Genomic DNA, 21,725 nt, shown 5'->3' with positions numbered 1-21,725 from the left:
GCCTACAGGGAGCTTGCTTCTGATGATGAGCTTGGTGAGGCCAGAAGAGTGGGTTCAGGAAAGATTTGTCTGAAGATGTGGTCCCCATCAAGTACAGGTTGTATAGTTTGGTGATACCCGATGTGGGGTAGTACATGAGAAGTAGAGGTATATGAACAGTGGCGGGTTTTTCTTTTTTCTGTGTTGAAGCAGGTTCTCTTGGGGTATTTGGGTGGCCCGTTCCATGATGTGATCTGTTTCTTTAGTATAGTGTCTTTTGGTGAAGGCAGTTTTAAGTGCATTAAGGTTCATATCCTAGACTTTCTGTTTGGAGCATATTCTATGGTATCTGAGTGCCTGGCTATAAAGAATAGATGTTTTTGTGGTTTTGGGGTGGTTACTGGATCTGTGGAGGTAAATGTAGTGATTGGGTGGGTTTCTTGTATGTAGTTGTGTTTAGAGTTCCATTGTTGAAGCTCATCATGGAACTTGATACTGGTGTGGGAGTATACGAGAGAGTTTGATGCATGGGTGATGGTGATTGAAGTTGTGGTGGAAATCTGAGGGAGTTTAGGTTGTCTGTCCAGAGGATGAAAATACCATCAGTGTATCTCAAGCATCACTGATTTTGTGGTGTATTTTTCCAGAAATTCTTCCTCTAGGTGGTCCATGAAGAGTTTGGCATATTGGGGAGCCATCCATGTACCCATGGCTGTTCCCACAATTTGGGCAAAGTTTTTGTGTTAAATGTAAAGTTGTTATGGATGAGTTTGGCGATGCATTTGGGGTGGATTTCTGAGCATTGTTTATCATCTTGTAGACAGTGGCCTCCCTGAAATATCTACAAGACAAAGAACACCACTCAGAAATCCCCTCCGACTCATTGCCCAACTCATCCACATCTTGTGGTCTCCTGCATCCTGTGTGAACCCCTTATGCTTAACAATCTGTCCCACCTTGTATTTAGCTTGGACACTCTAGTTTCTTCTCCAGACCAGAAGAAGAGCTCTGTGAAGCTTGAAAGCTTGTCCTTACAACTAGCCACAGCTGGTCCGATAAAATATATTACCAGGAGTGTAATTTGGCAGTTAGAGAAGGTGACTGGAAGGCAGGAATCCTGGGTTCGGTTTCCGATTTCCTACTGGCTCACTGGATGAACTTGGCCAAGTCATTTGAGGATAGACTGTGTGATTAGGACACATCATGAGAGTTATGGAGCTGAGCCGAGGCGAAGGGAGTTCCCAAGGGGGTTGTGCTTCCGGGCAGTGCAGTCTCTCCCTTATCTCCCTGACAGGGAGCACATCCCTTAGGATTCTATCCGGTTCTATCCTACCTAGGACCTTATACCGTGTTCATCATCATAGTGTCTGTGCACCTTCCAGTAGTGCATTAATCCACATGGCTTCATGTGATGGGACAGCCTTCTGCAGAACAATGCTCTGTGCTGGTGGCTGTGTCTGCTCTTCAAACTTCATACGCCTTTGAGGTGCAGCCTCTGTGATCTCCTGAGTAGTACAAGGACTGCAACTGAGGCCTGTCTTTTCATAGTGGGGGCAAAAGGTGAAAGTCATCTTGTCACCCCAGCATCACCCCACAATGTAACCCTTCTCTGTACCTTATTTAATACATCTTTCAGAATGGGTATAAATCCTCATTGTAGAGGCTACTCAAAATAGGTAGAGTGTTTTGAGCACCTTGTGTAAAAGCACAGATAGAAATGCAAAACTGTACAACAGGTTTTCTGTAGACCCCATAGTAGACCCCAAATCTGGGGGTCATTCATACTGCTCTCTTTCCCTGCTTCTCCCACTCTTTAAAAAAAAAATCCTACTTAGCTGAGCTCATCTGTGACTCTTGGAAGCTGGTATAGTCTGTTGACTCATTCTGATGGGAATATTTGCTCCTTCTTTCCCTTTGTGACTTTTTCCCTGCCTCAAAGGTGCACAGAGTGTATTTTAGGCTGTTCAACAATACTGTTCTGATATTCTTCACTATCACTGAAATAACTGGACCTTTTGTTTGTGTGTTGTTTTATGATCTGAGAGTACCTTCCATACGATATGACCATTACTATTTAGCTGACAGAAGTCTTCCACCTCCACTCATGGCTGAGATAAGAGTTTATGTATAAAATGAAAAGAAAAACTACCATTGGACATATCAAGGTAAGAAAAATAGTGTAAAATCCTCCACGAAATGTAAAGGGGTCAGTTTTCCCCTCCTACAGGGTGTATAGCTCCCACTAAAATAAATGGGAGTGGTAAAGGCAGATATGTAATTCTGCTATGAAGTGCTTAGTATTTGGAGAAAAGTAGAGACGAGTAGTATGTGTTACAGGAAAGAGTTGCTCAAATGCACGGACCAGTCACCATTACTAGAGGAGAGACTTTGGAAATTTGGCTTTGAATTAGTGTTATCACTGATATTTGTTATGATTTATTATTTGTTAAGTTTCAAGAATATGTATTAAATGTTATCCGAATTGCACTGTTCTGCATCAACTCACAAACAGCTTGGGTAGAAAGAAATCCGTTACTTTGCGTCAGATTTCAGAAACTAAACCAGGTCAGGGAGAGGGAAATACTTGGATGTGCAAGCAACACCTGTTGGAGGAAGTTTAGTAGTTGTCATTCTTCCTTCTTAGTCTGTACTGTGCTAACAACCTAACCATGGTGCTAGGGCGGTATTGACAGGGAAAGCAAACTGCTGTCACAACCGCGGTCTCTAATCTTATTTTCATGTATTTATAGTGTGTAAGATAATGTTCGTCCTCAAGTGCCACTGGACTCCTTGTTGTCCTCAAGCGGGCTCTCTTGTTGGCCTCTTGGCACAAAGGGATCATTTCATATTGACATATTATGGAGCAATACTCTTAACACCCTTAGTACAGGGGCTTTTACTGCTGCTTTACTAGATTTCATTGAGTGAGTTTTCAGATTGGACCTGAGAGCACTAATTGTCTTGATTATATTCTAACAAAATTGCTCAGTGCTATGTTCAGACCCCTGTGTATCATGAATTCTAAACTGTGATGGAGCTGAAATGTAAGACTTCTGGGACAGTTTCCAGCCTTGCTTTATGGTGATTCTTTCTGTATGTGACTCCATTAGTTATTTTGTATGGGGAAGAAAGATTGTATTAATATCCTGGCTCTTTGCATCTCAGGGCTGTTTTCACCAATCAACCAATGTCCTTAGCTACTGGATCTGCTTTCACATCATTATATAGAGGGATTCATTTTCTTTTTCTCAGTTATATGCTCCTAGCACAGGTCCTAGCACATTCACAGCTTCAGACTGTATTTGAAACTGCTGCCCTTTTTGCTCTTGATTTATACCTGTTGAAATGTCTAAGGGGAAAGAGGATCTATTTATTATGCTGTTTCGGGTCAGGCAACTGGGAGGGTTATCTAGTGACATTTGAAACTTGAACTTTTCCACTATCCTAAATTTGGGGCAGGGACTCAAAACACCGAGGGTTAAAAGAAAAATAAACTATAAATTGTCATGTTTTTTCCTGCCCTCATCAGCATTACCTCCATGACCCTCCCTAATTTTCATCTTATTTGTCTGTGACTCAGTTGTGCTTTAAACAGAAAGCATCCAATCAGTGCAGATTTCCACATGAAAAGAGACTGCTGTTAATGTTTGTTTTTATAGCTTTATATTTTTGTTTTTACTCTTCAGTGGCTACAGTTCCCTCCCAGAAGCCTGACCATATTTTTTCCCTAATGATTTTGTCTTTTTCCACGTGGCAAACTTTAATTCCCTGCCCCACTTCCAACCTCTCCCCTGCTGTGCTTTGTACAGAGATTAAATTAACATGGTTGTTTTGTTTAGCTACTACATCATCAGTTTGCATAGTTCTCCCTGGTTTGTCAAAACACCTTTGTTTATGGGCCAGCCTGGAGGGTCAATGTCTGCTGTATAGATCAGGAAGTTACTAATACGCTGTTTTTTGTGGATCAAATTAAAAATAGTAGCTGTTTTAAAAAAAATCTTGCCAACGGAGAGGTGATATTTTTTAAACATTCTTTTTTACTACAGTGAATTTAGGCTGATGAAAATTGCCAGATTGACCAACCCCAGAGAATAAGGCCTCTAACTTAGGCACTGAACAGAATCAATAGCAGCACAGCTTCCCCATACTATCGTGACATATCTGGTACATCTACACCACAAGCAGCAGCCCACGGCAGTGAGTCTCAGAGCTGGGGTCTTGCGGCACTCCTGCTACGGCGCTAAAAATAACTGTGTAGACATTCAGGCTCTGAAGCCCACCCCCTCCCTTGGCTTCAGGTAGGAGGATGAAGAACCCTCAGACAAACAGGTTCTACAGATTTCAGAGTAGCAGCCGTGTTAGTCTGTATTCGCAAAAAGAAAAGGAGGACTTGTGGCACCTTAGAGACTAACCAATTTATTTGAGCATGAGCTTTCGTGAGCTACAGCTCACTTCATCGATTCTACAGAGAAAATGTTAAGTACGGCCACGCTTGTGGAGAAAGATTAAAATAAGTTTTATATTTTGATTTTGTTACTGAAGTTAATAATTAAATCCCAGCCCCAGGAAGTAAAAAGTTTGGACTCTATTGTGTGTGTGTGTGCATGCGTGTGCATGTGTGTGTGTACTTTCTTTAGCGCAGGGTGGGAGCTCCAGCTACTTACTGGCATTTTTAGACAGAAGAGAAGTCTAAAGGGCAGCTGTGTCTTTGTTGGTGTTTGTGTATAATAGATTGTCATGGACCCAGCAAAACTTTCAAAATGTGCATGAAATCTTAATCTTTCTACATCTGTCTCCCTCCCCATTGTTTCTTGTTCTCTGGTTGTGTCTGTATAAATGGGATGGCCTAGATCCTCAGCTGCTGTAAATCCATGTACTTCCATTGATTTCAATGAAAACTGAGCATCTGGCCCTGCTTTGTAAGCACTCTGGGGCAAGGTCTGTCTTTCTCTTTGTACAGTGAGGCACTTAGCATGCTTTGGAACACTATATTAAGTTATATACCAAAACTAGATTAGCAGAACATTAAGGTTGCAAAGTCAACATGCAAAAGTTAAGCAATGCCAGAATTAAGGTTGCCAGTGCTACCTTAATTCAGCTCCCTTGTGAGTGTGCATTATGCTACAGTCTTTAATTACATGATCGTATACTAATTTTTCCATAGGACACCTGCCTGATTAAGAACACAGGATGGACCTGCTCTGAAGATGAATCAGGATTGTGAATCAAAGGAAGCTGTTGTGTGTAAGATCCCTGCCTCATTTGTTGCAAATATTGAAGGGTGTTTAGTTAATGAGGCAGGCGGGGAATGCAGGTAGAGAAGGAGGGTCTGTCTCATGGCTAACACAATTCAGTGCTGCCCTGGAGAATGAGTTTATCCCTGCTTCTGCCACAGAGTTCCTGCATGATTCTGGGCAAGACACTTAAACCAAACTTTTCACAGGTGTTCACTAATAGAGAATACCTCATTTTCTGGGTGCTCAGTCTGAGACCCTGAGGTCTGATTTGCAGAAGTGCTGGCTTCTCACAGCTGTAAGTGAAGCCAATGGGAGCTGTTTTTTGAACATATGAAGTCCACATAGGGCTAAGTACTCTGAAAAACCAGGTCCTAGGTGTCTCAGATAGGATGCTCAAAATTAATGGATACCTTTTAGCTTAATCTCTCTCTGCCTCAGCTGGTCATCTGTAAAATGGGGATAGTAGTTCACAACGTTGTGAAGGAAAATTAATGAATGGTTGTGAAGCACTCATAGTGATGTATGCCATAGAAAAGCCTATGAGGAAATGAATAATTCTGTATTCAGAGCAGCGTTTGAATAACATGCAGTAAAATAGGGCATCGGGCCACACATTGAACAATGAGAATAAAACAAAATATTGAGTAGCTGTTTGTTAACTGAGCATCGTTCATTCTGGACACTGAGTGAGGTACTGGTCCCATGGAAAACAGCATGTGTTCATGTCATTACAGACTGTCATACAGTCAAGGGGGCTGAATTAATTCTGGCATTTCCTAACTTTTGAGTGCTCGACTTTGGAATCTTAATGTTATTTGAACACATATACATATATTTGTAATTGCCTAGTTTTTTTTAATGAAAAACCAAAATTCCATTATGTGGCATCATAATTACACTTGCCTGATTCATCATCAGGATTGGAACCTGTAGAATACATACTCCTCTGCCACTTGAGCTAATTGATAACAGTACTAGGTTGTCATCCTCTATGTGAACCTGCACTGGAGGGGCATGAGACACACACTTTGCCAGTGGTTTTCACAGATATTTGCTGACAGCAGCGGAATGGTGAGACTAGAAATCTTAGGTTCCATCCCAGGCTCTAGAAGGAAGTGTGCTCTAGGGAGCACAAACTCTTCTGTCTGTTTCCCCAAAGATTGATCTCTTCTGCCCTGTCCCCTCCAATCTATCCCTGTCACAGTCCAGACTCTTCACACATCTGGGGTCTTGTCCTAATGTTATTCCCATTGTCTGCCCACTCCCAGTCTCCTCAGGCTTCAGATCCCAGTCACAATCTCTTTGCCCAACCAGTCCTAATGTCCCTCTCCTGTCTCGCAGCTGAGTCCATAGCCACCAATTCCCAGTCGTAATTTCTCTTTTCTCACTCCCACCTCCATTCCCAGTCTTCCCCAGCTCTGTCCCATCTACTTCTTTCCCTCCTTCCGGGTCCGGGTCTTGTCCCTTTTGGATTTGAGTCAGGCGACCAGCAGGGGAGGTCATTGAGAGCACACAAGAGAGAGACTCCCTGCTATCAGCTCCAGTGTCCAGACCCCAACCCAGCCCAGAGCCATGAGGAGGAGCAATTGCAGGGAAAGTCCAGCTTCTCTTCTGTAGCACTGGGCAGGAACATGCTTAGTTCTCTTAGGGTGGCTCATGTGCAGGAGCCGTGAGGGGGTGGAGCATGCTCAGTGAGGATGGAATCTTTGAAGATTTTAGCTGCTAGACTCTAAGAAGTCTTTACTTGAGTGTGTGTGTGTGAAATCCGATTTTTTCAAAGGCTTATAACTTGGCAAATTTGGGCAGATATTCACAGGAATGGCAAAAAGCACATCCCTTCCACAAAGGCCACCTGCCTTCCAAGTTTCACTTCCCTGCTCCCAAGTATGAGAGATGTTAGAACTTCACAAGGAAAAGGTAACCACATTTTTTTTTAATGGCAAAACAATGTTAAAGTTTGGCAGAGTTATAAGCTGCTGAAGACAGGGTCTTATAATGGGAAGCGTTGGGCAGCTTTAATAATAGTGTACTTTAATAAAAGTGTACCAGCACTACACTAGTAATAACCTGGAACTCCTTTAACTAAATATTACCAGCTGGGCTGCAAGTTTCCTATCAGTAACACTTCAGTGTTATAGACACCACACCACATAACCTCCCATGTTTGAGTAGCCAGTGCTAGTGAGCTTATAGTGCTGAATTCTCACTGATCTTTCTAATCCAAGGTTAAAGCTTGCGTATTTGCCATGCTCTAATTTTTATATAGTATGCTAATTACTCTTTTGAATCCAAAATGCCTGTTCAGCACAATGTAAGAGAAATCTGAAATGATGTTGCGATGCTGTGTTTTGAATAGCCTCCAACCTTTTCCAGTTTATATAGAAATCCTGGTCTGGTTTTCTTAGGCCTAATTGAACATCAGTCTCATTTTTATTAAGTTTACAGCACAGACACACATGTTCCACCATACTTATTTTCTCATTGTTTCAGCAAGGATGCTGTCCAGAAGAGATTTTTTTTTCATAACACAGTATTGGAATTAGGAGGGAAAATTTAGAAGTGGATGTAGCTCTCTGAAGATGAAAAGAAAACACCAAACAGAAATGGGGGGGGGGAGGAGAATGTTGGGAATTAAGCAAACGCAGCTGATTTGGATTGAGCTGGACATTAGATTTTATTGCAGACCCAGAGCCTATTCAGAAGGATTTATGCATGACGACACCCCTATGTACAACATTTCTGTTCTGGTTAGGAATTCTAAGGCAAATGGTTGGCAGGCCAGTCTGGAGAGAATGTTGCATGTAAGGTAGGAAACTCTGCTACTCCCCAAAGTAAATATTATTATTTCAGTTTTAATAATAATAATTATTAATACTTCATTTTTAAATTGCTGTACAAACATTAATCCTTACAACAAGCCCATGAGATAGGTTAGTGTGCCATGTATACCAGCTCTACAGATGGGGAAAGTCAAGCAGAGAGAGGTTAAGTAACTTGAGTGAGGTGATTGCTGGAGTCTGTTTCAGAGCTAGAATTCAAAGACAGGAATTTGTCTCCCTGTCCTGTGTTCAGACCACTAAATCAGGGACCTCCTGAGGTCCCTTCCAACCCTGATATTCTATGATCATCCCTGTTCACACAAACATTTTGTAATTGCAGTTCACTGCCTTGATCAACTAGTCCTTCAGCCCTCATATAGATTGCGCCGATCACAACACATCTTCCATTCTTCTCTTATCCTGTCCTTGTTTCCCCATGTGCGGCCATGTAAGGCCGTAATTGCAGTTAGCACGAAAAGATTACTAGGCCCGACTCTTGTTTTAGTTACAGTGAGGGAAATTTCCATTAATATCACCCAAGTCACATATTAAGAGGAGAATTTAACCTCCAGTCCAAATCCTATAGGAGTGCTATGACTGATGCAAGATAACATATCTTTAAAGATTAATTTTTAAATGACCTATATATATTTCACACCCTAATTTATTGATGCCACTGGAATAGCATATTTTAGACCCATAACACTGGTACATTCTCACAGAGCATCTCTTGCACCCTTCCATCTGGTTATTAATATGTTTCTGACTGACTGCTTTTTCAGTGGATTCCAACTACGTAACCCTTTTCTGTTGTTAAAAAAGATATATAGATGGTTCTGGTTCAGATCAAGCTCCTCTGGAAGCAAGGGATTCAAAGCAGTATTAGTGATCCAATCAGATAGCAAAGATAATTCAGTGATGAATTTGGTATAATTGCTAGATAGATAGAAACATCATTGTGGAACATTGTTAACAGTAGGTTTTGTGTTTTGCCAATTAGATTTCAGACTGAGTTAAATACCCATCTGTTTTCGAGAGGGGAGGAATTTATGTCAAAGTAATTCTTAGCAGATAAAAGAAATTTTGAAATTCAGCTCTTGTAGCTTCAATAGTACATCCCTTTTTGGGTTGTAAGTGACATATCAGGGCACCCCAGACTAGTGTCCTGTAACCTGGGGTGCCTTGCAATGTCTTGCTTCTGTAGCCTGCCTCTAACCTGGACTCCTCAGAAACAGCCTCCAACATGCAGGTCACATCCAGATCTGTTTGTGTAACTGCAGCTTGCTAGTCACATCTTGACTCTCACCAGCCTTGATTATGCGGCAGGGTTACCCAAATATATTCCCATTCCTGGATTTCCCTCCAGAAATTTATGTTCTGTACTGCCAGCCCTCTCCTGGACAGTCATCCATTATTCCTTTAAGGAAATACACAACAGCTTAATAGTTTAGAGTTACCCAGACACTTTAAGTTAAACACATTGGATCGGATAAAACAATGAAACAAATGTATTAAACTACAAAGAGACAGATTTAAAGTGAGTACAAGCAATGAGCCATAAGTGAGAAATGATTACAAGAAAAATAAAGATAAAACGTTTTCTAGTGCCTAACTTACCAAACTATATTAGGTTCAAGCAAAGTTTCTCACCACAGGCTTCCAGCAGCATTACTGACCAAACTCTTCAGGGCAGGACTCCACCCCAGAGTCCAATACCTGTTTCCTTTGTCTTCTCAGGTGCCGAGAATGAGATGGGTAGGGAGAAAGAGGGTGTGTCTTGGGGTGCTTGCCTTTTCTTTTTATAAAAAGAAAAGGAGTACTTGTGGCACCTTAGAGACTAACCAATTTATTTGAGCATGAGCTTTCGTGAGCTACAGCTCACTTCATCAGATGTTTACCGTGGAAACTGCAGCAGACTTTATATACACACAGAAATCATGAAACAATACCTCCTCCCACCCCACTGTCCTGCTGGTAATAGCTTATCTAAAGTGATCAACAGGTGGGCCATTTCCAGCACAAATCCAGGTTTTCTCACCCTCCACCCCCCCACACAAATTCACTCTCCTGCTGGTGCTAGCCCATCCAAAGTGACAACTCTTTACATAATCAAGTCGGGCTATTTCCTGCATAGATCAAGGTTTTCTCACATCACCCCCACCCCCATACACACACAAACTCACTCTCCTGCTGGTAATAGCTCATCTAAACTGACCATTCTCCAGGTTTAAATCCAAGTTAAACCAGAACATCTGGGGGGGGGGGGGGGGGTAGGAAAAAACAAGAGGAAACAGGCTACCTTGCATAATGACTTAGCCACTCCCAGTCTCTATTTAAGCCTAAATTAATAGTATCCAATTTGCAAATGAATTCCAATTCAGCAGTTTCTCGCTGGAGTCTGGATTTGAAGTTTTTTTGTTTTAAGATAGCGACCTTCATGTCTGTGATTGCGTGACCAGAGAGATTGAAGTGTTCTCCGACTGGTTTATGAATGTTATAATTCTTGACATCTGATTTGTGTCCATTTATTCTTTTACGTAGAGACTGTCCAGTTTGACCAATGTACATGGCAGAGGGGCATTGCTGGCACATGATGGCATAGATCACATTGGTGGATGTGCAGGTGAACTTTTTATAGTTTTTAGTCCCTCTTTGAAAAGCATTTCCAGCTGAGAATCAGGAGACATGCAGTCTGCTGGAATAAGGAGATGCCATGCTGCTGCTTTGCTAAGATGCAGGTCTCGTTGTCCCTACCCCCTTTCATTGCTAAAGACTGGCCACTTGATAAGTAATGGCCCATTAGCTTGGTTGACAACTGACTGGAGCATCAGCTTTCCCTTTGACTTTGAGAAACTGGTTTAACCACTCCTCAGACTTATCTGGAAAATGTACTTCAGTCATGATTTTAGCTTATGTTCATAACTTTACCTATAATGTTGCTATATTCACTTTACCATATTACTGATCAGCAAGTTATGAGTTTTCAAATACCACCTCACAAGGCATACCTTGTACAAAGTTTTACAATTGTGTGTAGGGTGTGGACATGGGTTAATTCCAACACAACATACTAACCTGGACATGAGTGGAGCAGAGACTACAATTAGTCTTGACCTCTAACAAGCCATCTTGCATTATGTCAGGAACCAACTGAAGAGAGAAAATGATTGATCTAGTATTCCATTCCAGTCAGTAATGCATGGTCTGTACTTTTCGTTGTGGACCAGTGTGAAGGCAGCTTAATTTAGCTGCTCAATGGACTGAAAAAAAGCTTTTTCTGACTCCAAATCAATCTTAAAAAATACTGGAACTTTTGCCACTAGGATGCAGGGAACCTCCCCCCCTTCCCCCAATCAAATTAGGATCCCTCTTTTCTGGATAAGAGGAGTTGGTGTCCAGTGCAAGTGTAAGTATGTCTTCTACAACTAATGTGCACCTACAGATACTGCAGGAGGAAATGTATATACAGAAAATTGGACCTTTCAGTGGTGTGTGCCATTTCACTGTTTGTTTACACGCACTAGGTTTTAGTCAGATCTCCTTTGGGGAAATTATAATATACCAAATTTGTGAGATTTTTTGGCATTGATAGCTCTTGTGGATATTCCACCTCAGACATAGAATCATAGAATATCAGGGTTGGAAGGGACCCCTGAAGGTCATCTAGTCCAACCCCCTGCTCGAAGCAGGACCAATTCCCAGTTAAATCATCCCAGCCAGGGCTTTGTCAAGCCTGACCTTAAAAACCTCTAAGGACAGAGATTCTACCACCTCCCTAGGTAACGCATTCCAGTGTTTCACCACCCTCCTAGTGAAAAAGTTTTTCCTAATATCCAATCTAAACCTCCCCCACTGCAACTTGAGACCATTACTCCTCGTTCTGTCATCTGCTACCATTGAGAACAGTCTAGAGCCATCCTCTTTGGAACCCCCTTTCAGGTAGTTGAAAGCAGCTATCAAATCCCCCCTCATTCTTCTCTTCTGCAGGCTAAACAATCCCAGCTCCCTCAGCCTCTCCTCATAAGTCATGTGTTCTAGATCCCTAATCATTTTTGTTGCCCTTCGCTGGACTCTCTCCAAATTATCCACATCCTTCTTGTAGTGTGGGGCCCAAAACTGGACACAGTACTCCAGATGAGGCTTCACCAATGTCGAATAGAGGGGAACGATCACGTCCCTTGATCTGCTCGCTATGCCCCTACTTATACATCCCAAAATGCCATTGGCCTTCTTGGCAACAAGGGCACACTGCTGACTCATATCCAGCTTCTCGTCCACTGTCACCCCTAGGTCCTTTTCCGCTGAACATATCACAGGAGTGGGTTTTAAATGCTATGGTTGGCATGTGATGGGATGCTTAAGATCAAATGTAATCCACTAGGTCTGTGCAGCCAAATGTTGAGCACCATGAATTCAGCATAGCATCATGGGCAAAATATAGATTGACAAAAAGGCTTAGAGTAGAATAATATGCCACCCTCATTCAAAACTGTGATTAAATTTTTAAAAAACATAGCTGTTGAGGAAACAAGTCAACCATCATCTCATCCTTTGGTTTGAGATGCAGCAAAATATTTGTGCAGACACTACCCAATAACATTGACTTTGGTTGTGAGTGCTTAGTTTTGACATTTTTAATTTCATTATAAAATGGGTGGGGTTCGGGGGTATCAGCTGTCAATTCACAAGTGGGAAATAGAAAAGGTAAAAGATAAGTGAGCACAAAAAGCAATTCTTCAGATCCAGAAAGTAACTGGCCATTGGGTCCTGCAGTGCCCACAGCTGTGAACACTCTGATTTGAGGGAAGTGGAACTGGGGAAAGAAAGAAGAAAAGAATACAACCCAGCTTTCTTTGAAAAAAGATTTCTAACCCTTTTCTTTGCAAAGAGATCTTGAAAACTTAAACCAATGTAAATCAATTACAAGTTGTCAAGGTTCCTTCCCCACTCTGAACTCTAGGGTACAGATGTGGGGACCTGCATGAAAGACCCCTAAACTTATTCTTACCATCTTAGGTTAAAACTTCCTCAAGGTACAAACTTTGCCTTGTCCTTGAACCCTATGCTGCCACCACCAAGCATGTTAAACAGAGAACAGGGAAAGAGCCCACTTGGAGATGTCTTCCTCACAGAATATCCCCCCAAGTCCTACACCCCCTTTCCTGGGGAAGGCTTGATAAAAATCCTCACCAATTTGCATAGGTGAACACAGACCCCAACTCTTGGATCTTAAGAACAATGAAAAAGCAATCAGGATCTTAAAAGAAGAATTTTAATTAAAAAAAAAAGTAAAAGAATCACCTCTGTAAAATCAGGATGGTAAATACCTTACAGGGTAATCAGATTCAAAACATAGAGAATCCTTCTAGGCAAAACCTTAAGTTACAAAAAGACACAAAAACAGGAATATACATTCCATTCACCACAGCTATTTTACCAGCCATTAAACAAAAGGAAATCTAACGCATTTCTAGCTAGATTACTTACTAACTTAACAGGAGTTGTAAGGCTGCATTCCTGATCTGTTCCCAGCAAAAGCATCACACAGACAGACCAACCCTTTGTTCCCTGCCCCTCCAGATTTGAAAGTATCTTGTCCCCTCACTGGTCATTTTAGGTCAGGTGCCAGTGAGGTTGTCTTAGCTTCTTAACCCTTTACAGGTGAAAGGGTTTTGCCTCTGGCTAGGAGGGATTTTATAGTTCTGTATACAGAAAGGCGGTTACCCTTCCCTTTATATTTATGACACAAGTGTTGAAAGGTACAAGCAAAGCATTTTCATGTAAAATGCGTCAGTTACATGAGGGTGTGTCCCAGAACCATCTCTTTGACCCTCTCCGAAATCCCTACCAGGCACAGGAGTATAATCACGATGGATAGGGGTTGGTTACATTTGCGGAGAGGGTGGCAAAAATTGTTTTACAGGCTGGCTATGCCATCACATTCATCTGAGAAAGTGAGCTAGAGGCTTATCTGATGCATGTACATTCAGAGTAAATCCACTGAAGTTCTTAAGTGAAATCATGGCCCCACTGAAATCAATGGCAAAACTCTCATTTACTTCAATGGGTCCAGGAATTACGTAGCCTGTGTCTTTTGAAGTTGCATTTTCATTTTCTGTAAAAGTTACAGCAATATCCAGTGTTATTTAAAGGAGCTCTGGAAACACTCAGGCAAATGTCCTAACAATATCTTTTGCGTAAACCCCATAAAGCTCTCTGTTTCCTTTTCCATCATTGCTGATTATCCAGATATTTGAGAGAGTCTTTCTACACATTTCTCTCTAAATAGCCTGCTTCACTTTCCTGCTTCATTCAGCATTCACTGATCCAGTGTTCGTAAAATCACAGTTCATCACCATGGAACGGGATGATGTGCAGCAAGCAAATTCCAGCTGAGTGTAGCTCCCAGTGGCTGTGCTAGGAGAGGCTTTCCTTTTTGGGGGCTCCTATGGAAGAGCTGTTATCTACTGATCAAGGAGGTCCAGGATTTGAGTCTTGGCTATGGAACATGAAGGATGTATACTTGGCAGGTTCAGGATGTGGGGGACTCTGCTAATTGTGCTCGAGTATCTGGCTGCCAGTTGGCAAGTATAACAGGAAGCATTTGTGATGGTTCGAGCACTGGGCTGTGCATCATTGAATGGATTGGGCAGGAACTGTCTGAATGGACAAGAGAACTTCTATTTAACAAAAATTCCTTGATAATCAGAAATTCTGGGAAAGGAAATAGAGAATCAGTGCTTGAGAGTTTAATGGGATTTTGATAAATTATAACATTTTTAGGGCCAGATTCTCAAGTTGGCATCAGTGGAGCTACGCTGATTTATGCTAGCTGAGAATTTCTCTCCATTTTTTTCCTTGTATGGTGTCAGTGATGCTTTGATCTTTAAGAAACAGGGTATATCTGAGTCCTTATACTTTAAGGACTGGCCATTTTAATGGGATTTATTGGAAACTTCTAGGGTTGCTAATGCGGGAGGGTTTCTGGCTCTTGGGCTAGGTTGGTATAAATGAGTGCTGCCTATCTCTACCAGGTTATGATCTCCTTTTCCTAGGCTGTCTTCCAGATGTCCCCAGCACTGGGCCCTGACTGCTCTCTTGGGCAACAAAGCAGCTTGATTTGGTGCACATAAGCAGAAGAAGGCAAGTTTTGAGAGAAACTGTCAGGGAAACAGTTTGGCAATGAGACTATCAACCCATGAGGTGGGGTTCTCTTCCAACATTTCTCAGGGAGATCTGTGGAGGTAAGAAGAACAACAAAGGGAGTACAGGGAGAATAAGAGAGAGCATCCATGTTTTTCAGCTCCTGTCTCTCAGATTTGACTTAATCTTGAGGGTTTTTAGGATTAAGGATAGTTTGATATTTGGCTCACTGTCACTTTCTTTCTGTGACGTGTGTGTTAGTGTGAGCCTAGTTACCAATGTTTTCTTAGCTTTCCCAAGCAGAGGAGGCTAGAGGCAAAGTCATATCAGACATAAAATAACATTTAAACCAGTGCTGTGAATGGAGGGGGAAGAAGGGGGAAAGAAGAGCACATCTGTGCATAGGACAAGAATGCCCAGACGTGTATCTTTTGGGAAGATGAGATTTGCAAGGATCATTCTAAAGCGGTGTATTGAAATAGTTATTCTGGATGCTGTTAGAATATGGAGTCACTATAATAATGCTTCACATCCCTGTGGTGTTGCAGATCGCAAAGCACTGTATAAGCAATAATGAATAAAGCTTCACAGCTCCCCTGTGAGGTAAGTGCTATTACCTTATTTTACATATAGGGAAATTGACTTCCTTAAGGTCAAACTCAGAGTCTAGTTGAGTGCCTGTGTGTCTATCTGGAGCCTGTTAGGAACATGATTGTGGGATATCTTCTGAGAAGACATGATCATGGGTCCAAAAATGACTGGAAGACAGTGAAATCACAGAAGTGGCTGTTGGTCAAAAGGTGCTTGGCATTGTAACTAGTATTTGTGCAGCTCATCATGCACAAGTAAAGTACTTCCAGGATTTCTACTGACTACAGAGATCAAAAAGTGACCAGATAAATCCATTAGGGAAATTTCAGGGGTATTGTTGAATGGGTTGGCTGGAGCAGTTGCTTGGATGCAACTGCAATACCTGCTGTTACTGTCCTCACTGGCACTACCAGGTGCAGAATGGCTTCATATAGGATACATTATATCAAGTATATATATATAGTCAGGAGTATTCCTCAGAGCAATGGTGGTGCCAATATCTTTACAGTGTTTCTTGTGCTGTTGCAAGAAGTTTTGTGTGCAGACATGGTAGGCCTGCTTTGCACCTTGTGTAGTGATTTACACTTGTACAAAGATGATGCAAAATGCCACCATTATGATTTATTTGTTCATACCCACTTGGCAGTCATTTTGCACAGTTGTGAATGACTGCACAAAGTGCAAGGCGGTGGAGAATCAGCCTGGTAGGTGTCAAAAATGTTCCAAGGGTTTACAAAGGTGCTGACAGGACCAAAATTCTGTAGTGTAGGCAAAGCTTCAATGACAGAGCTGGGAATAGATCCATGGTCTTCTAATTTCCCCTAAGTACTATACAGAAAACACCCATGCAAAGACTGATTTCCCTGGTGCAAGACATAGGGATGCCAGATCAGATAATTCATGTACATGTCTATTTTCTAACCACTGTGCCATGCTCTCTCCCTCAGTATCATAGCAAAAAAATTGGGGCTTGATCCTGCAACCCTTATTCATAGAAGCAATTCTTATTTACATGAGTCTGGACTTCTTTCATGAGTATGACTTGTGGTATTAGGCCCTTGGTTTTTAAATAATATGACAAAAGATTGATTTAACTATTTAAAATACCTGCAGTGCCAAAAATCGTCCCTGGCAGAACTCAACTGAAGTTAATGGAATTATGCCAGGGATGACTTTGTCTACAGGAAAACTAGTCTTCTGGCAACTGTAAATTTTGAAAAGAGAGCCTTTGCGGGAACAATACTGGCGGCAGATGATGACATTTTAGGTAGTTTTACACAGACTTAAGTTATTAGGCTGAGATTTTAGAGAGTTCCATAAATGCTTCAAGGAAAAAGAAAATATTGATAATGGTATCTTTAGTCTGGTGAATGACTGAAGCTCAATCATTGCTGCTGAATTATCAGCACACTTAGCCAATGCATCATTATTATTATTATTTTATTAGTTATTTATTGTTGTTTTTACTTTTTCCGATTCCCCTTTCACCTACGCTGGTGTAACTCTGTTGCCTTCATAGAAGATGAGAATTTTCCCTAGTGAGAGAAGAATCAGACCTACTGCTTCTAAAATGTCCTATAAGGAAGAACATAAAATCCCTGCACATTGTGTCCATTTATGTTTGTCAGATTTTGATTGTCATTCTCCCCCGCCCTCATGTTTTGGATGGAGCTGAAATCAGCACAGCTGTTTGTGTTTAACAACTGCATATCATAAAGCTTCTTGTTGTGCCTGAAACATCCTGTAAAGTATCAGGGGGTAGCCGTGTTAATCTGCATCCACAAAAACAACAAGGAGTCCAGTGGCACCTTAAAGACTAACAGATTTATTTGAGCATAAGCTTTCATGGGTAAAAACCCCACTTGTTGTTTCTGTGAAACATCCTGGTGCACCAGCATCAGTGTTTGCTTTCCACTCAAGTCTGAGGACAGTGCTTCTTGGTTAATCTATACTGCACCACCAGCAGAGGGAGCCCCAAAACATTAATTTTGCATAGTCTGACGGAAATAACATCTCTTTCAGTTTCTTAGGGTCCAGTTGGATCCGCTGTGGGAAACTTGATTTTTTTTTTCTGTTCACTGGTTTGTTTTTGCAAACGTAGTGTACGTTAAGAGTAGGGCTAGTCAAAATATTTTCATCTCAACTGTTTTTCACTGGAAGATTGGGTTTTCAGATAAGTGAAATTTTTCACTAAAAATGTCTCTTTTTCCACAGAAAATATATTTATTTATGTCAAATAATCAGATGTCTGAAAACCAAAATATTTCAGCCAAAAGCCATGCTATTTTGATTTGGAAATGCAGCTGCGGTGCCTCATGGGATTTGTAGCTCAGTTGCCTCGTGTCCTCATTGTCATCTGTGGAGATAACATGGCCAAGAACACCTCCCCTCTGCAAGAGAGGAGACCATCATGCATCATGGGAGATGTAGTCCAATCAGAGAACTCAACCTCTAGAGAAGAATGAGGGGGAGGGATAGCTCAGTGGTTTGAGCATTGGCCTGCTAACCCCAGGGTTGTGAGTTCAATCCTTGAGGGGGCCATTTAGGGATCTGGGGCAAAAATTGGGGATTTGATCCCGCTTTGAGCAGGGGGTTGGACTAGATGACCTCCTAAGGTCCCTTCCAACCCTGATATTCTATGATTCTATGAATGAGAGCATGAGGCACCCAAATGACAGGTCCCATCAGGCATCGTGGCAACTTTTCCAAATTGAAATATTTCATTTTTCAGCTAAATATTTTCAATATTTGAATTTCTTCTGAAAATCACCCCGCACCCCTAATTTCTGAACCAACTTTAATTAAGAGCGTTATTCATAAAATTAGAAATGAATTAGATTGACGATGGGATATGGGTCAAACTTAATGCTGCTTTTACAGTATAAATGTATGCTTCCTGGGGCAATTAGTTTTGACACAGGAAGCATACATTTATACTGTAAAAGCAGCATTAAGTTTGACCCATATCCCACCGTCAATCTAATTTATGGCCTCATACAGAGTCCCCCTCCACAGATTATTTTTGTTCCTGTCTTGAGTCATTTGGTAAAACATACTCCTCATGCCCTCGGGTGGTGGAGGAACTGCTCAGTGTGACCCCCTCATGATATGGGAGTTAGGTTTTAACCATTATAACACTTTTTTCCTTACTACAGAAAACATTCCTGCACCTTAAATACATAGAAGAGGCAGTTTGGTCATAAAATTAATTATTTTAATTTATTTTAAGGTAATCCTGGCACCATTGTTGCCACTAGAGGTGAAATTAAGTTAAGCTTAAACTACAGGAAAATTGCTATGCTTGTTGCTTTTTAAAAGAAATTTAATAATTTCTTATTCTATAAAAGGAAGCACACAGGAGGCAGACAGAAAGCACAGGAACTGACATAGTCCACACAGAGATTTTGGATACCAAACGATGCTCTTTCCAAACTCCAAATAGAGTATCGGAGGGGCAGAAAGAATGGAAGCCCTTATGAGTATACCATAGGTTTGTCCAAAATCACAAAAGTTAGAAAGTCTGGCAATTCCAAGTTCAAGACCTGTGGCCTCAGAGTCTAGGTGCTTCTCCAAATTCAGTACATACCTCACTGGGGCGAGAGAGATTAAACAAACACTACATGTGTTTAGGAACAGATTCTCTGCAGCTAGCCTCTCTGAGGCTTCTTGCTATGAAGGGAAGGTATTTAAGTTTGTGGCAGACCTTCTTGGGCTCCCAGAAGCCCTGATCATCCCCTTCCTGGCTAGTGCTGCCTAGAGGACTGCTTCAGTACACCACACAGCAGCCGGGGGGCATCCATGATTCTCTGTTCATGGCAGACATTCCATTCCCTAACTCCCCTCCTTCTTGGGAAGCTGCACTTTGACTTACTGCCTAGTTTTTGGTTCATTTGGTTCAGTTTTTTGGTCCCAAAGGACCTTCACAGACAGACGATGACCATGATCACTGTCTGAACAGGGCTGTAGGAATGAAAGAGGGGTCTAAGAAGGGTGTTGTGCAGGGGAAGGAGGGCCTAGACAAAGGTGGAATGGGAGCCCTGCACAAGAGAATTGAGTTAAAAGGTTTCTTGCACTTTCACCTTTTCCCTTTGTGTGCATGGGTAGAGGCCAGTCTGACACATATGACAATCTCCAGGGAAGATAAGGTTTGAGGGTTTTGATTTGGATGATTTCAGCTGAAATATCACCTTTTAATCATAGTTTATTCTTTCTTTAGTATTGGAAATTAACCAAGGTATTGAAATTGGGTGATTGAAAGTCCCAGTCTAAATTGTCTTTCTAAGGAGGCTGAGTTAGATGCCCAACTCCCATTGACTTTCTGTTGTAAATAGTCACATTTGAAAATGCCTTAAGGAACAACTGAAAATAACTAATAATCTCCAAAGATGGTTCAAGGCTGAGGGATCAAACCTCAGGTTCTCCAAATGTAGTGTGTAAAGTGATGTGTTAAAATGTTATGACATCATTTTGTGACATGGTGATGTGTCTTGCCAGCAGGACACTGTATCTCAGTGACATTGGGTTGCATTATTCGGAACTGGTAAAATAGTTACAACAGAATACACACACACAAAGGGGACCTAGATTGCAAGGGATTAATAATAGAAGTTTCTACTTTTAGGTCCCCAGTCCATATGTGACCAATAAACAAATCAGAGACCAAGTTATTTCCATTTGTTGGCTGTTTAGTTGCCTATGTTGAAGTCAGGTTAGATCATGGTGGACAGGTGTCCACATCATTAGACCACCAAAACAACTGGCATTCAGCAGAAGGCCTGGATTGGATTCTAGAGTTATTCCAGTAGGTAAAGATAGAGACAGTAGGGAGTATTCTGTGGAAACTTGACCTGTTTTTGTCAATGAGCATGGCCATTCTAGGAAATTCAATCTATCATCTTTGAAAAACATGACATTCAATAGCCATTAAAAAATTATCACTAAAAGGATTTGTTTTTCTTTACTCAAATTAATTTTGTGTATTTGTTTGTATCTGCAAGCTAGGTAGTTAGCTTTTCAGGATGCAGACAGATCCCCAAAAATTGGCAGAATCCTATGAAACTGGGGGGAAGGTGCGCTGAACCTAATCAAACTCATAAGCAAAAGACAAAAAATAAAGATATAAATTACCTTTTCTGCTTGTTCAATTGTTTATGAATATTGCAACAAAACTAAAATTAGCCTTGCATTTGGACCTGGATCTTCTGCAGAGGTTTTTTGTTTCTTTTTCTTTTCAATCTCTGCTTCTTTTTGTTTTAGCTAGAAAGATTTTCAGCACTGAAACGATGCATAAAGTATTGTAGCATTAAATAAATTTTAGCTCCCACAACTACCAGTCCTTTAATCTGGTAAATCTGACATTGGTTGTCAAGTTTTATGCTTTGAATTTTTTTTCACAATAATTTCTAGCCAGAAGCTAGAAAACATTGGAAGGCCTATCTCAATGTGTTGGAAGAACAGAGATGAGTTTGTAATCTGAGATTTGTGGATAACAAGACTAGAGGGAAAATACATTTACTGATAAAAAAAAATACCCACTGAGAGTTAATGCAAAGCATCGCACAAACCCAGTGTATTTGAGGGTAGAGATGCCAAAATCAAAATAAATGTTTAACATGTTGACTTTGTGCAAAATTATAGAAACATTGCAGAACTCACTTTAATTATGGAGTCAGTAGCAAGTGCTAAGCAGGAGACACAGGAGTTTGCAATGATAAAGTGTCCAGGCTTTGTATTTGTCTATAAATAACCTACTTGATATGAAACCTCTTGCAAAAATACTCCATGGTTTAATATGATCTGAGCTTAGGTTATCTGTTCAATGAGGCAGTCGGTAGGGATTGTTTTACATACAAATGTTAGGTGGGAAGTATTGTGGATAGTGGTTAGAACAGGAGATGGGTTTTATTTTTAACTGTGCCACTTACCCACTATGTGACCTGGAGCAAGTCACTTAGCT

At 41.2% G+C, this 21,725-nt stretch overlaps 1 protein-coding gene across 2 annotated transcripts in view; it reads left to right on the top strand.

Moving 5' to 3' along the window:
* The window catches only part of NAV2 (neuron navigator 2), a 679,973-nt gene that overhangs the window by 300,320 nt on the left and 357,928 nt on the right, over positions 1 to 21,725 (top strand). The gene's annotated exons all lie outside the window — the stretch shown is intronic.

The sequence above is a fragment of the Lepidochelys kempii genome, chromosome 6 (assembly GCF_965140265.1).
Source record: "Lepidochelys kempii isolate rLepKem1 chromosome 6, rLepKem1.hap2, whole genome shotgun sequence".
NCBI classification, from domain to species: domain Eukaryota; kingdom Metazoa; phylum Chordata; order Testudines; family Cheloniidae; genus Lepidochelys; species Lepidochelys kempii.
Note: the sequence above shows the minus strand (reverse complement) of the source record. Positions and strands in the feature narration are given on the sequence as shown.